The following is a 15,208-nucleotide window of genomic DNA, read 5'->3' as shown; positions in this document are numbered from 1 at the left end:
GGCTCATTTTAAGCTCTGCATTAGTGTTGACTATTTTTCTGATCACAGTTAAATAAAATTAAAATTTAAAAATAAAACTTTTAATCAATCATTTCTTTCCCCAGTAAGTAGTGTTTGCTACCACCTAATTATTTAAATGTCATGTTTGGGGGCCCTATAGGAAACTAACTTTGACACTGTCCTTCAAGATGTTTCCCCATTGTCTCAAGGGATCTACTCATATCAAAGAAAAATCTGTTGTCAAGATAATTTTTGTTCCTTTGTAGTTTAATCTAGTTCTTCCCACTAGAAAAAAATTTTAATTTCCTCTTTCCCTTGAAGAACGTGTTTAGGAGTGGGACTGTGAATGGCATTCTTAAGTCTGTTCACTCTGAAGATCTGAATCTTTCCCAAACTCAGAAATGTTCTATTATCTCTCTTCCAATATCTCCAATTCTTTTTTGTTGTTGTTCTGGAATTTCTATTTGATGCTGAGGGAACTTCTGACTTTATCCTATATGTCACTTAACCTTTTGTTTGTTTGTTTTAATTTGTTGTTTTTGTTCTGTTTTGTTTTGTTTTAGACCTTTAGCTCTGAGTTTGGGAGAATCCTTAGGATTAGTCTTATAAGTATATTAATTGTATTTTCATTTGTGTCCATTCTACTCAGCTCATCTGCTAAATTTTTAAAAATATAACTCTTTTAAAAAATCAAAGTTACAAATGCACATAGTTTCAAGAGGCAAATAGTTCTACAAGACTTGTTACAAAAAGAAAAACAGCAGTTTTCCATCTCCTTTTTCTCCCCCATCTTTCTGCCAGGCAACTAGTACTACTTCTGGCACAAATTCATCTGGGGACCACAGAATCCAATGATTCCTGAACTTACACAATAGAGCCCCAGAATCACAAGCCACAGCAGTGTTTAGGTTTGATAAATAAATAAATAAATAAATAAATTAGTTAATTAATAATCAACTGAACCGTTTGCAAGAGGAGTTCTCCTGAAGAGCCCATATTTCCCATCTGCTAAATTGAGGGGGTGGGGCGGACAGTAGAAAGAAGACTGAGAGGAAGACAGGTATGTTTTGGGACAGACCCTCCCTTGGCCCAGTGGTAGTGACAGCTCTGCCCCTGTTAGCACTTGACTTCTACTTTTCCCTTCCTCCTCTGGCCTGAGCCAGGAGATCACTGTCTCCATAAGAGAAGGCAGCACCACAGTTTGTTGCGCTCCCTGCCTGGGCTGCTAAGGACCTTAGGCACAGCAGGGCAGCAGGTGAGTCAAATGCCTGAGTTCAGCTCAAACTTTGGATTCAGGTCCTCTTTTGGTACTGTAATAATCTTTATTCAGTGATCTTCATTGCTGTTTGGAAAGAACTATGGCCCAATGTATCTCACTTTTAGATAATAGGATCTTAGAACATTAGGTTTGCCTAACAGACATATTAAGCAAAAGAAATGAATCCCCTATAGCCTGAACACCATTCTCCAACAGGTCGTAGTCTAATATTCTGACATATATGAAAGAAAAAGCAACAATATATGCTGTTTTCCTTTTTCTATGCCTCAGAATGGGAACACCTCCCCCCCCCATCCCCCAATACCTGCTTTGGTAACCGTGAGCTGCTGTAGCTAAACAAAAAAAATAGAAACCTGATTTGACCACGGAAAGATTAATAATTTGGATTATACCAATATAAACTTCAGCATAGTTTGGTAGTCAAATGACAATGCATTTGCAGATCACTGTCTCTGGGGCAGTCACCCAGCCCCACCCCTCTTCCTTTTTAGAAGCATGGTCACTGACTAGGAAGGTATTTTTTCCTTCAAGATTGTTGAATTTTTAAAAACATTTGCTCTTCTAGCTTATACCTTTCCTGTAGCTCACATATACGCCTCATGAAATCAACCCATCATTATGAAAATTAGCTCTGATCATAGGAATCAACACGGTCTCATTTGTTTTCACAGATACTCCAGGTGGATGTGGACAGCTCTGACGTGACTCTAGTTAAGTCAGCAATCACAAAATCACGGCAGCTGCAAATAGTATAGGATGAGAGTCAGCATGATAACCCATCTTTTTATGTGCTATATTGCCCTGGCTGGTTTAGCTCAGTGGATTGAGCGTCGGCCTGCGAGCTAAGTGTCGCTGGTTCGATCTTCCAGTCAGGGTACATCAGAGAAGGAAAACTCTGACTCCAAAAAACCTCCGCTGCCTTGCGGCATACCTCTTCAGGGGAAAGGCTAAGGGAGTAAACCCCGACAGAAAATCCGGAGCCGGAGTCCCTAAGGCGGTTTGACGTTGTAGTCAACACCGGCAACTCCTGCGGCGCACCTGAACCCAAGCTGTATCGACTCCGTCTTTCCCTTGGACCCTTCAGCTGCGAAGAGAGGGGGGGTCTGCTGCATGGGCAACAGCAGACCCTCCATATTACCCTGCCCAGGCTCTGTAGCTTCAGCGTCATCGCAAGATGTCGATTCAACACGGGAGGAGACAGATACCATGTCACTCCCGAGTCGGACTGCACAGCCATTCTTGGCGGTGCAGATAGACTCTGAAGAAGCTACACCATCGTCTCTCGAGACGGACGGCTGCCGACGATTATATGTAGGGACCTTTAGCTTGAATTGTGATTGTGGTCACTGCTAGGCTCAGGCAAGTCTGGGTAGGTGTGGCAAATAGGTGGGAAAGATCTACCAGAGGTGTGAGAAACCTAATCCAGGAAGGAGCAAAGGAGCCAGGCAGGCCGAACCTCATTAAGTAACAAATATCCAGTAATTGCAGGGTGCCCAAGACCCCAAGAGCAGAACTGAGATCGAGTCTCCAGGAAAAATTTTCAAATATTGAGTGGGATCAAACTAAGCCCCGTATTGTTACTTTCAGTATTTTGGTAGCTGACACAAATAAGTTGTGAATTTGAAAATATATAGATAATAATCTGGTGGCTGTTGGCTCCTCTGAATGTCTCAGGGCCAGCACCTCAAACCCACTTTCCTAAAAGGCAGGTCTTGGGAACTTTTGATAGAGACACAATTTTGCCTTATCTAAACAACCTCAACACACCTTTGACTTTAGCAATGTCTCCTCCCCTTCCTACATTGCTGGTAGGCCTTGCTGATGTGTCCTCATCAAGCAATTCCCAAGTAGCAGAGACTACTGCAGCTGCTAGGTCTGCTTAACACACTTCTACAGATTCAGCCAGTGAAGAGATAACAAGCCCAAATAGGTTTAGACAGTTTTTACTCACAGCACAGAAGGCAACATAGGTTCCCTTTTGCCTCCAAGTCCCATAGGGACAATATAAAGGCAGATCCTGGTGGATACTGGGAACACTATGATCTGTGTTACAGCTGAGGAACCCTAGGAAACCACTAATTTTGTTAGGGTACTGCTAACAAAACTGCCTATCTTCCCAGAGAGAAGTTTTATATTTTATCACCTTGGAATGTAAGTAAATCTTCTTTAGGGAAATAAGGCCAAGTTCTCTAATTTTACTGCTCTGGAATACTTCTAGGAAGAGACCTCTCCAAACCCCTCTATGGGGAGTGTCTGTCTTTTTCTTTCCAAGGCTGTATGTTATGCAGACATCCTTGACTAAAACTGTCAATTCCATTTGCTCAGAGGAGGTACAGGAATCCGAAACCCATGGAAAATTATCTCCCAAAATTATAGCGTCCTTTTTATAAACTCCTGAAAATGCCAAGTTTGATTCAAACCCCAGTAGTAAAGAATAAGTTTAATAGGACAAAAATGTCACTGTAGATCACCGTCACATAAAATACAAAAAATCTATAAACAATATATATATATAAAAGAATGACCATGAAGCGACATCTTTCTAGAAATTCTTAACTGTATGCTGTATTGAAGTTTCTTGAGAGGAGCATTATTGACATTTTGGGCTGGATAATTCCTTGTTGTAGGAGACTGTTCTGGGCAAGTAGAATGTTTAGCAGCATCATTGGCCTTTACATTAGCTGTCAGTAGCTCTGCCCTCAGTATGACAACCAAAATGTCTCCAGACATTACTAAAGGTGTCCTGGGAGCAAATCTCCTCCCATTGAGAGCTACTGCTCTTCTCATGTAGTCATATTTTAAAAATAAATTGTCAAACATTAATAACTTAGGAATAAATAAATGAAAACTCTACAAGACAACTTTACTGAAAACTATAAAGCATTCCTGAGAGAAATAAAGATCTAATTAAATGGAGGGAAGAAATATGTTCATAATTGGAATTTAATATTATAAGTATGTAATACTTCCAAATTCATCTACAGAGTCAACACAATTTAAATTGTTTTATCATAGGTTTATGATGTGCATATGGAAATTGACAAACTGATTCTAAAATTTAGACTGAAATGCAAAGGGTCAAAAATAGCCAAACCTATCTTGAAGGAGAAGATCAAAGCAGAAATATAAAGACATCAATACTTAATAATATGGCACTTATGTTAGTATGGTATTCACACAAAGATAGACATATAGACAAATGGAACAGAAGAGAGAGGGCAGAAGCAGACCTTTGCCTGTACACTCACTTGAGTTATGACAAAGGCGCGGTGGGGAAAGGATACATGTGTCTATAAATGGTGCTGGGTCAATTTGATATCATATGAAAAAATAATGAGTTTCATAATATACATAAATCAAACCATCATGCTCTGTGCATTAAACTTATGCAATTATTTATGTCAATTATTTCTCAATGAAACTGGAAAAAATAATGAATCTTGATATTTATCTTGAAGAGAATCAGTTGAAGATGGATTGTAGATCCACCATGAAAGGAAAAACAATCAAGTTTTTAGATGAAGACATAAGTGAATGTCATCATAACCTTGGAGTAGGTAAAGCCCCTCCTCCCAATATTTATTAAACATTGACTAAGTCAGAGGTATTATGAACACTGCTTTCATGTTTACACAACTTTTGAACTGTCCCATTATATTTTTCTTTGATTGCCTTTTTGGTTGAATACTTCCTCTACTGAAAATTCTGAGTTACCTCTGGGGTAGTCCATGGACCAGTTTGGTCTAATTCTCAGTACCTAAGTTTTTATTAGCTTTTATCCCAGTAGCTAAAACCTCTTGGCATCTCACTTTCCATTTTGTAATCTACTGATCACAGAGAAATTTCATAGGGTAACATTCCTTCTCTCCTACAAAATACTGAGAGAACTGATTTCTGAGGAAGCGGTAACGATGTCTTAAACAGGACTCAAATAGTGGAAACCCCAAGGGAAAAATGATAAGTTTAATTATATTAACCTTAAGAACTTCTGTTCATCAAAAGACATGAAGAGGGTGAAAAAAGCAAGCCTTTAGAATAGGGTAAGGTATTTACATAACATATATCAAAAAGTGGACAAATAATAAGAAAATATAAATAATACCAAAAATTAAAAACATTGTAGAGCAAAAAAAATAATAATAATAAAGACACAAAATAGAATATTTGCATACTGCTTTAAAAGATATTTACTAACTACAAAGGGAAAAATAGTAACTTGGCAGTGGAGACACCTGGCAGCTACTACCTAAACCAAGTAATCAAAGCTGGCATCATTACTGATAAGCTTTATAGACATCATGTTCCTCCTGCTATCATGTACTGAGAAGGATACAACATCACTTCTTCAAAGGTGCATAACTTAAATTAATCTTGAGGGAACATTAAACAAATACAAATTGAGGACATTTTACAAAATGATTGGCCAGTACTCTTTGAAAATGTTAAGTTAGTTAAAGACAACGTAAAACTGAAGATGATCCCAGATTAACAGAGACTAAGGAGATATACCAACTAAAAGACATGACTGAGACAATTAATGAAGTTTTTTAAATAAGGTCTGTAGATAAGTACCAATGTCACCTTCTTGATTTTGATAATTGGACTATAGTTATACAAGATATCAATGTAGGAAGCTGGGTGAAAAGAATTAGAATTTTTTAGTACTATTTTTGCAGAAGTCTGAAATTATTTCAAACAAGCACTTTACAAAAGAGGATATACAAATATGTACTGATAATAGCATGTGAAAAAGTGCTTGACTTTACTTTTATTAATCATCAGAGAAATGCAAATTAAAGGCCAGGTAAGAGTGTCTAAAGTGGAAAAGACTAGTTATATCATGTATTGTCAAACTGCAGCAACTTCTCTTCTCATATACTGCTGGTGGGATTATAATTAGTACAACCACACTGGGAAACAGTTTGACAGCAACAATTTAAGCAGAACAAGTACAGATTCTATGACCCAGCCATGTGCAGGTAATGTGCATCACAAGGTATTTTCAAAACTTTTTCTAGCAGTATTATTTGTAATAACTAATCACTGGGAAAAATTTATATGTGAAACAATATATGTAGTAAAATGGCACCATGGAATGCTAGTAGAGCAAGAAAAAGAATTACAGCACAACATGAATATCTTTTTCAAATAAAACATAGAGTGAGGAAGCCAGGCACAAAACAGCACTATTACATGATTCTATTTATGGAAAGTTCGAGACAGGCAAAATTCATCTCTGTGTTTAGAAGTCAGGGTAATAGTTAGCTTTGGAATGACTAAAAGGGCTTCTGGGGTTCTGGTAATATGTTAGTTAATCTCAGTGCTTATTACATGGGTATGTTCAATTTGTGAAAATTCACTGAGATGTTTACTTTTCTGGATGCATGTTATGCTTCCATAAAAAGTTTTCAATAAAAAAAAATAATCACAGTAGAAATCATGCCATTTCTCTGGCATAGTAAAAGGGGCACAGCTAGTGCCGGCTGACAAATGAATTCAACTCCTTGGTGGTCTCACAATTTTGATCATTTTCTCAGCTGCAGCCTAGCAACTGCATAGTCAAAGAACTTTACAAGAACCAAATCATGAAGCAATGACTAAACATATTTTAGAGAATTTCATGTATTTACATATCTGGAAGAAAATTATACTGCTAACATGCTGGGTAATAAGTTCTAAAATGTCATTTATTTCTTAAAAATAAGTGGTTGTTTTATTCTACCAGAAAAACACAAAAATATATATGGCTGTGAATAATAAAGAGTTGTATTTAGCCTGTTACAGTGCACGTTGCCCTCAAGGCCTCATACTCTCGGTTCAACCCACTGCTTGCTCTCCTCTGGGCCTTGAGTCTCCTTCATGTCATGAAAATTGACTTTGAAGGCGGACAAGAGAACTTATCAGCACGATGGAAATGTCCTATGTCCTAACTGGCATGGTGGTTACACTGGTGTATACATTTATTAAAAGTCACTGAACTGTACAGTTCAAATTTGTGCCTTTAAGTGTACTTAAATTATGACCCTTAAAAAAAAAAGAATGCAACATAATTGATAGCTATTGGTAGCCTATTACGTATCACTAAGGCTTCTTAGTATTTCCCAGAAATATTAGGTGTCAGGGATATGGGTTCCCAGGGGCTTGACCTGTGTCTCCTGGATTGGATTTGAACATCTGCAGATTGAAACAGATGAACAGGAAAAGGCGATGACGACCTTAATGAGTGCTGTAAAACTGTTATTTCATTTAATAAAATGATGACAAGGCATTTCCAAATCACATAATAAAAACACTGGGATCAGACCACAGTCCTTTACGCAGGCAGTCACCCACTTCGTCCCGGATTTCTTTCCCCAGTGTAGCACTCGGGAAAGGCTGTTTCCAGTTTCTGGGCGAGGTTTCCCTCTAGTGGCAGGAGAGGTAATCGCAGGGCCAAAGGCAGCTTGGGGAAAAGGAGCTTGTCTTTGCTTTTTTCCACAGAACTCGGAAGGTCCCCTGGCAGAAGATGGCTCTCCATCTGTGGATTGCCAGTGCTGGGTTAGTTATCCACCAAAGGGCTTGAAGAGATCCTCTGAAAAGAAGCTTTGAAGCTGAAGAGAACCGAGGGAGCTCTTTTGAAGGAACAGACGGGAACTTTCAGGTACGAACTCTCCTCCAGCCAGGGCAGCAATAGTGGTAACAACCAAAACACGGGGCTGTGGTTGGCCCATACTCACTGATACATTTGTGTCAAATAGAAAAAGGCTGCTTTCATTAGGCTGGACACAGTCCCATGGTGCATGGCTTGGTAGGAGGAACAGAGGCTCTATTCCAACCTCCCTCCCCAACTCTGCCAGCAGCTCTGGTGCAGTGGACAGCCTGCACCACCACACACTGCAGACCCAATGAAGCAACAGTACCTTTTCTTGGCACCTTGAATGCCCACAGCAAGCACCCATTCCTAAAACCAGGTCTCAAGATGTGCATGTTCCACTCTCATATGAAATTTGAATTTCACTTTTCTTTGCAAGAGACACCTGTCAATTTTGGTTTCTATTCAGGCCTGGGTGTTGAAGGTCTCATTTCAAGTGAAATGGAGAAAAGGTTGGGAAATTCTAATGCAGTGTCTTTAGGAAAACAGCATCACCCTGCTTTGTTATGAAAGACTGTAGAGTGGATTTGGACAAATCCAAAAGTTATAGGTAAAGCGTTTAGGAAATTTTACACTTTAAAATCCATGGACAGACAAAAGACACATTGTAGAACTAATACAGTTCATTTAGCAAGGATTCCTTAAATGCTCTGGCTTGAGACACTGGGCTAGGAAGGCCGTATATAATGGTGACTAGAACAAGAGTCCCTCTGCCTGGTGTGTGCAGATGTGCACACACACACACACACCTTGCTGTGTGCGCTAGAAAACTCCTACTCTTCTGTCCCAAGTTCACAGTTCAGAAAGCATGACTTCTTTGAAGCCTTAACCTGCTTCCCTGTACAGTTAGGTGTTTCTTCATAGTGCTTACCATATATTGTTATAATTACTTCTTTCTTATTAGTTTATGTTTACTTATTTTATTAGCATTCCCCTGCCCTCAGAATCAGTTTTTGATTTGTTGACTTTCTCTAATGTTTCTTTGTTTTCTATTTCATTAATTTTTGCTTTTATCTTTATTATTTGTTTTCTAATGCTTTCTTTAGGTTTACTCTGTTATTCTTTTTCTGGTCTTTAGTTGAAGTCCAACCCATTTATTTATTTATTTTCTTTCTTACTGTGGTAAAATATGTATAACATAAAACTTGCCATTTGTAACCATATTTAAATGTATAATTAAGTGGCATTAATTAAATATGCAATGCGGTACAATCAACACCACTGTTTCCAAATTTATTTTATCACCCGAAACAGAATGTACTCATTGACAATAACTCCCTAGTCCCACCCTTGCCTCCAGCCCTGGTAACCTCTCACCTATTTCCTCTATCTATGGATTTGCCTATTCCATGTGTTTCATATGAGTAGAATCATACTATATTTGTCCTTTTGTGTCTGATATATTTTCCTTAGCATAATGTTTTCAGTTTTTATTCATGTATCAATACTTCATTTCTTTTTATGGCAGAACAATCTTGCATTGTACATATGCACCACCTTTTGATTATCCATCCATCTGTTGACACACACTTGGACTATTTCCACCTTCTGACTATTGTCAATAATGCTGCTATGAACACTGACACACAAGTATGTGTTTTAGTTGCTGTTTTTGATTCTTTTGGGTTTATACCTATGGCTACCTCTTTACATTACTAGTACTTCCAGTAGTACGTAGAGACCTGTAGGGCATGTCCCATTTATTTTTATATTTCCAAGCCTAGTTTGGTGAATAAAAAAATAATGATCATTCTTTACATGTATGAATCACTTTGCAGTTTGTAAAGCATTCATCATATGTTTTTTATCTGATCTTCACAATGACCCTGTGAGGCATGTAGGAGAATCTGATATTACTATTTTTATTTTATAGAGGAGGGCAATAACAGTAAAGGGATCAGTGTCAAAGTCACTTAGAATTAAAATCCAGATCTTCTGTCTTTTAGTTCAATTCTATTTTCATCCTATCTTGTTTTACCTTTTATTTCTGATAAATCATTGACAAAAGGCATCTATCTTACTGAAAATTGATATAAGAATATAATAAAGGTTTTTCTGTAAAAAGGCTGGGGAAGGCTGAGGGGTATTGATTTGTCTTCACTACCTAGAAAAATAGTTCTTATACTTGGAATTTAAACAATCCAGACTGATCTTTAACATCACATATTTGATTGTATTATTGCTCTGTGCAAAATCTTCCATTGGCACTTTTCCCAGGATAAAAAACACTATCCTTAACAGGTCTTCCTGCTCTGCAGACTCTAGCTCTTGAGTTCTAATCTCCGTCCCAAAAGGGACTAGACAATTAACTTAAATGAATGAGCTGTCTGGGTGAGAGATGAAAAACAGCAAGTAGCACTTGGCTGCATAGGTGGAAATTGAGAGAATGATGGGGACTGTGATGGCCTGGGAGTGCCTGCTGTATCTAAAGTGGGCAGCTGTTCTTGGTTTGTTGTCATGGGGACATGCAGACCCAGTGTGGCCAGATCTTCGAACTTTCTCAGAGAAAAGAAATGTGGATTTGGGGGTGGTGGTGGTAAATTTTATATATTTTAAACATTGGCAACTAATTCACATTTCTAATAGACTATTTTTAAGAGCAGTTTTAGGTTCACAGCAAAATTCAGAGGAAGATACAGAGACTTCTCATATACCACAGCCTGTACCACTCATACAGAGCCTCCCCCATTTATCAACATCACACACCAGAGTGGTACATTTGTTACAATTGATGAACCTACATTGACACATCATAACCACCCAGAGTCCATAGTGTACATCAGGGTTCACTTTTGGTGCTGTACCTTCTATGGGTTTGGACAAACATGTAATAACATATGTCTACCATTATAGTATCATATAGAGTAGTTTCACTACCCTAAAACCCTCTGTGTAACCAATTCAAATTTTTTAATTGGTTGGGACCACATAAGTGTCAATCAGAGAAAAATAGAACAGCTAGATGCTACCCACAGGCATGGGGACCTCTGCTCTCCCCCTGCACATTTCTTCTGCCTTCTCCATGTCCCTCTGTATTTTGGCCATACTGACCAGCTTCCAGTACCTCTAATGCAGCGGTTTCCAACACTGGCTGCACATGAGAATTACTTGGGCACTGAAAGAAAAAAACACGATGTCTGGGTCCCACCTATTGATAGTTCTTTAAGTCTCCCCAGGTAATTTTCATGTGCAGCCAGGGTTGAAAACATGTAGTTGCCAACTGGACTTCCTGCCTCCATCATTATCCTCTGTTCAATGTTCCACACTGCAGCAGCATGAATCTTTAAAAAAAAAAACCAAAACTTATTATATCACTCTTCTTTTCAAAACCCTCCCACAGCTGCTCCTTGCCATCAGGTAAATAAATTATTTTGCATGATTGGAAGGTCCTTCAAGATCTGGTCCCTGCTAAAATTTCCTACTTCCTCTCATCCAATCATGGCCTCTGCTCCTCTCCACTCTAAATGCACTTTTCTGTTTCAGCTACTCTGAACTTCTTGAAATTCCATAGATGCGCCATGCTCTTTCCTCCACAAGCCTTTGAACATGTGCAGTTGGAAGAGGCTGCATGAAGGTGGTCACCATGGCTCTGCTGCAGAAAAAGGGAGGAAGGGTGTGGGGGATGGGCGGGAGGTTAAGAGGATATGAAGCAGTGAGGTGAGGTGGCCAAGAGTAGTACCACCCTCAGAAAGGTGGGAGAAATCTCCTTGAATGCAGAGATTACAAGAAGTATTGCTAGTTTTCCTCTCTTCTATCCCTAGGGCCACCCTTGAGCACATGAAGCAAATTATGGATTGAATTGAATTACATTCTCAGAAATATTCTCTTTCTCTAGTCTGCTTGGTTATGTGGGGAAAGGGCTCATACTTAACCAAAATGAGTCAGAGCACAATAGTAGCACTAATGACTCATTTATTCATTTGAATACACCAATATTTATTGATCACTTAGTGTGTGTCTGGCACATAAGGATTATAATGACAATTAGAGACCTTATTGTCAATTAGTAAAGACTATAAAATCAGTCGATTATTAGAAAAGCATGTAAAAGTGGGGGAAGGGAAGGGTACCTAGCTCAGACTTGGACATCAGTGAAAGCTTTATAGAAGAGATGATGCCTAAATTGAGTCCTGAAGGACAAACAGAAGCCACTCAACTGTGTGTGTGTGTTGGATAGGGCTGGTAAGAGAGGAGGCAATTCCAAGCAAAAAGAGTAGCAGATCTAAAGCTTTAGAGTTAAAAGGAGTGGCAGGTTCTGGAAAGTCAAGTAATTCAAGTCTAAGCTTGAATGATCCTATGATTTCTTCCAGTGATCTCAAGTTCTGGTTTAGCATCTCAACAACATAGCTGAAATAGCATCTAAGAGGGTTAAATATAATTTAGTTTCTGGCTAGTGAATTACACCCCTCAAGTACCCTTTAAGAGATTAAGAAACCATAAGAAAGAGATGAAGTAAGGGTGAAATGACAAACATCCAGGAGATGAGGGGTTACATTTATATTGCAATTTTCCTTCCAATAGTAGTTTTTGCGAACTCCAGCCATCAGGGAAGACCTCTGCCTGACCGTTCAAGCTTTTATTCAGCAGATGTGTAGTCCTTGCTCCTGTTATGTAGATGGTAGGCAAGGTTCTTCTGGGGTCTCGCAGCAGGAGCCTGACATTTGGGGAATGTGACTGATGAAGTCTATGTTCCCACAGAGAGGCCCCCTGGTGAGAGAGGACTCCCAAAGCCAAATAACCAAGGGACTTTCCAGGCCAAACATCTGCAGTGTAATGCAGACCCTGGTGAGCACTGCCAGACCTAGCTAGACACGCAGCCATGAGAGCATTGCCCCCGCCAGATTTTCCACCATTAAAACAACTGTTTTTAATTTCAGCTTTCTTCCTAGAAGACTGCTGTTATAAAACCCTAGAGGGAAGGGATTACACAGATTGTGTAACCTTCTCAGTTTGCCTCTCCCCTGGTAGAAAGCCAAGTCCCAAGGCTGTGCACTGTAGGGACCCAGGCAGATTCAGAGTTTGACCATTATCTGAGATGAGTAGATTGGACGAAGTACCTGTCCAGGGCATCATGTAGGACCAAGGTACTTGATGATGAAGCAAAGCTTTGGTGGGATAGGGGAGGGGTGGGGCATAGGGAACAAGATATTACAAAGAGGAGAAAAGCTAAGAAGGCACTTAGCCTTTTTCAGTTTTTTCTAAGACTGGCCAATACCTCAGAGTCATTATCAAATTCATTATCTTTCTCGCTTGCCTTCTCTCCTCTTAGGATCCTATAGAAAAAATAATAATTGCAGTAGATCCCTTACATCATCAATAACTAGTCTGTAGTTCTTTGAGAAACCCCCAATTCCCTACAACCATTAATATTTAAGAAGGCTGGGCAGAAGGCTGGGCTCACTCACGAGTGAAATGATAAATCTTGTACACTAGCGATAAAAGACATGACAGATCTCAGTTTGTGCTGGGATCTTCATAGGTTCCTTCTCATTTCAACTTCGTATAAACTGGTGAAATGGATATTATTTTCTGTTTTCGAAATTGCTACCTATCATAGCTTTTGGGAGTTACCCTTGAATGGTAGAGATCAGGTATCATAAGTTCAAATGTTATGGATCTACTCTGGTCTGGATGCTGCACTTTATTTGATTAAAACCTAGTGTAAAAAAAAAAAAAAAACAGTGTAAAATATCACCAGGTGACCATAGAAATGAGTGATTATATCCACCAAAACATATATACACTTTCGTTTGTCATGCCAAAATCCAGAAACAACCCAATGTCCATCAAAAATAGTTATAGAGTCACACAGTGGAATACAAAAGCAATAAAAAAGAGTGGACCACTGGTACAAATGCAACAACATGGTTGAGTCTACAGACAAAATGTTGAATGAAAGAAGTCAGACACAGAAGAGTACCTCTCATCTGGTTCCATATATGAACTTCAAAAACAGGCAAAATTAATTTATGGTAATAGTGTCAGTATTTACATTTGGTGGATTTTGGTATTGAGGGGTTACAACTTGGTGGAAATCTACTGACTGAAGGGCACAAAGGAACCACTGGACTGTTGGCAATATTCTCTATCTTGATTTAGATAGTTGTTAGCCAGGTGTATAAATGTTTAAATTTCACTTAGTTGTACATGTAAGATATGTTTACTTCACTGTATGCAAGTTTATTGTAATTTTAAAAAACCTTTGTGCGGGAAGCATCCATCTCTCCTTTTATATCATAGGATTCAGAACACGCTAAAAGTCAGTAAGTACAAAAATAAACCAAAGAATGTGGTATGATGACACCTAAGGAGAAAAAATGTATTAATGTTAATTTATGGATAGAATGAGTAATCTCGCTTGATTATTCTCGCACAGATTAGGCCCAGCAGGCATCACAGTACACTAAACTTCACTCTGATTTTTTGTTCATTAATTACACTATCTGAACTGTTAATTTTTAAACTCTTTCTTTAAAAAGTATGACTGTATTCAGTAAAAGTAACAAATCAGGTTGACAAATATATACATAAGGGGACAAATTATCATCAAGTGAACACACCCAAATAACAGCTCACCACCCATGACAAGAAAAAGAATATTACCTTCATCCCAAGGCCTCCCTGTGTCCATTTCTCATTTGTTTTTGCTAAGTTCATTGCCACAATTCAGATTCAGAACACTTCTGTCATCCCAGAAAGCTCCCTACTGCCCATTTGTAGTCAATTCCTTCTCTTGCCATCAGCCCCAGACAACCACTGATCTGTTTTCTGTCTCTATGGTTCTGCCTTTTCTAGAAGTTTCATATAAATGGAATCACACAATGTGCAATCTTCTTAGCATATTTTTAAAAAGATTTTTAAAAATTTATTTTTAGAGAGAGGGGGAGGGCGGGAGAACATTAGTGTGTGAGAGAAGCATTGATTGCCTCTCGCATGCCCCCAGCTGGGGGGGTCTGGCCCACAACCCAGGCATGTGCCCTGACCAGGGATCAAACTGGCAACCCTTTGGTTTTCAGGCCAGCATTCAATCCACTGAGCCATACCAGCTAGGGCTTAGCATGATGTTTTTGAAGTTTATGCGTTTTTGTGGTATGCATCAAATTAATTCCTTTTTATTGCTAAGTAATATTAGAACATATAGATATACTGTGACTATCTACTCACTAGTTGATGAACATTTAAATTGTTTCCCTGAACTAAGTGGTTGGGTTGGTGAAGAATGGGGTGGTCTGTGGGCTTCACTTTAAAACTGGTTTCTCTTTTCTATCCTAATGGCTTGGACCTAAAGGGCCCAGAGG

This window comes from Furipterus horrens, unplaced genomic scaffold, assembly GCF_987537825.1.
Source record: "Furipterus horrens unplaced genomic scaffold, mFurHor1.1.pri manual_scaffold_6, whole genome shotgun sequence".
In the NCBI taxonomy this organism is placed as follows: domain Eukaryota; kingdom Metazoa; phylum Chordata; class Mammalia; order Chiroptera; family Furipteridae; genus Furipterus; species Furipterus horrens.
This window is presented reverse-complemented; position numbering follows the sequence as displayed.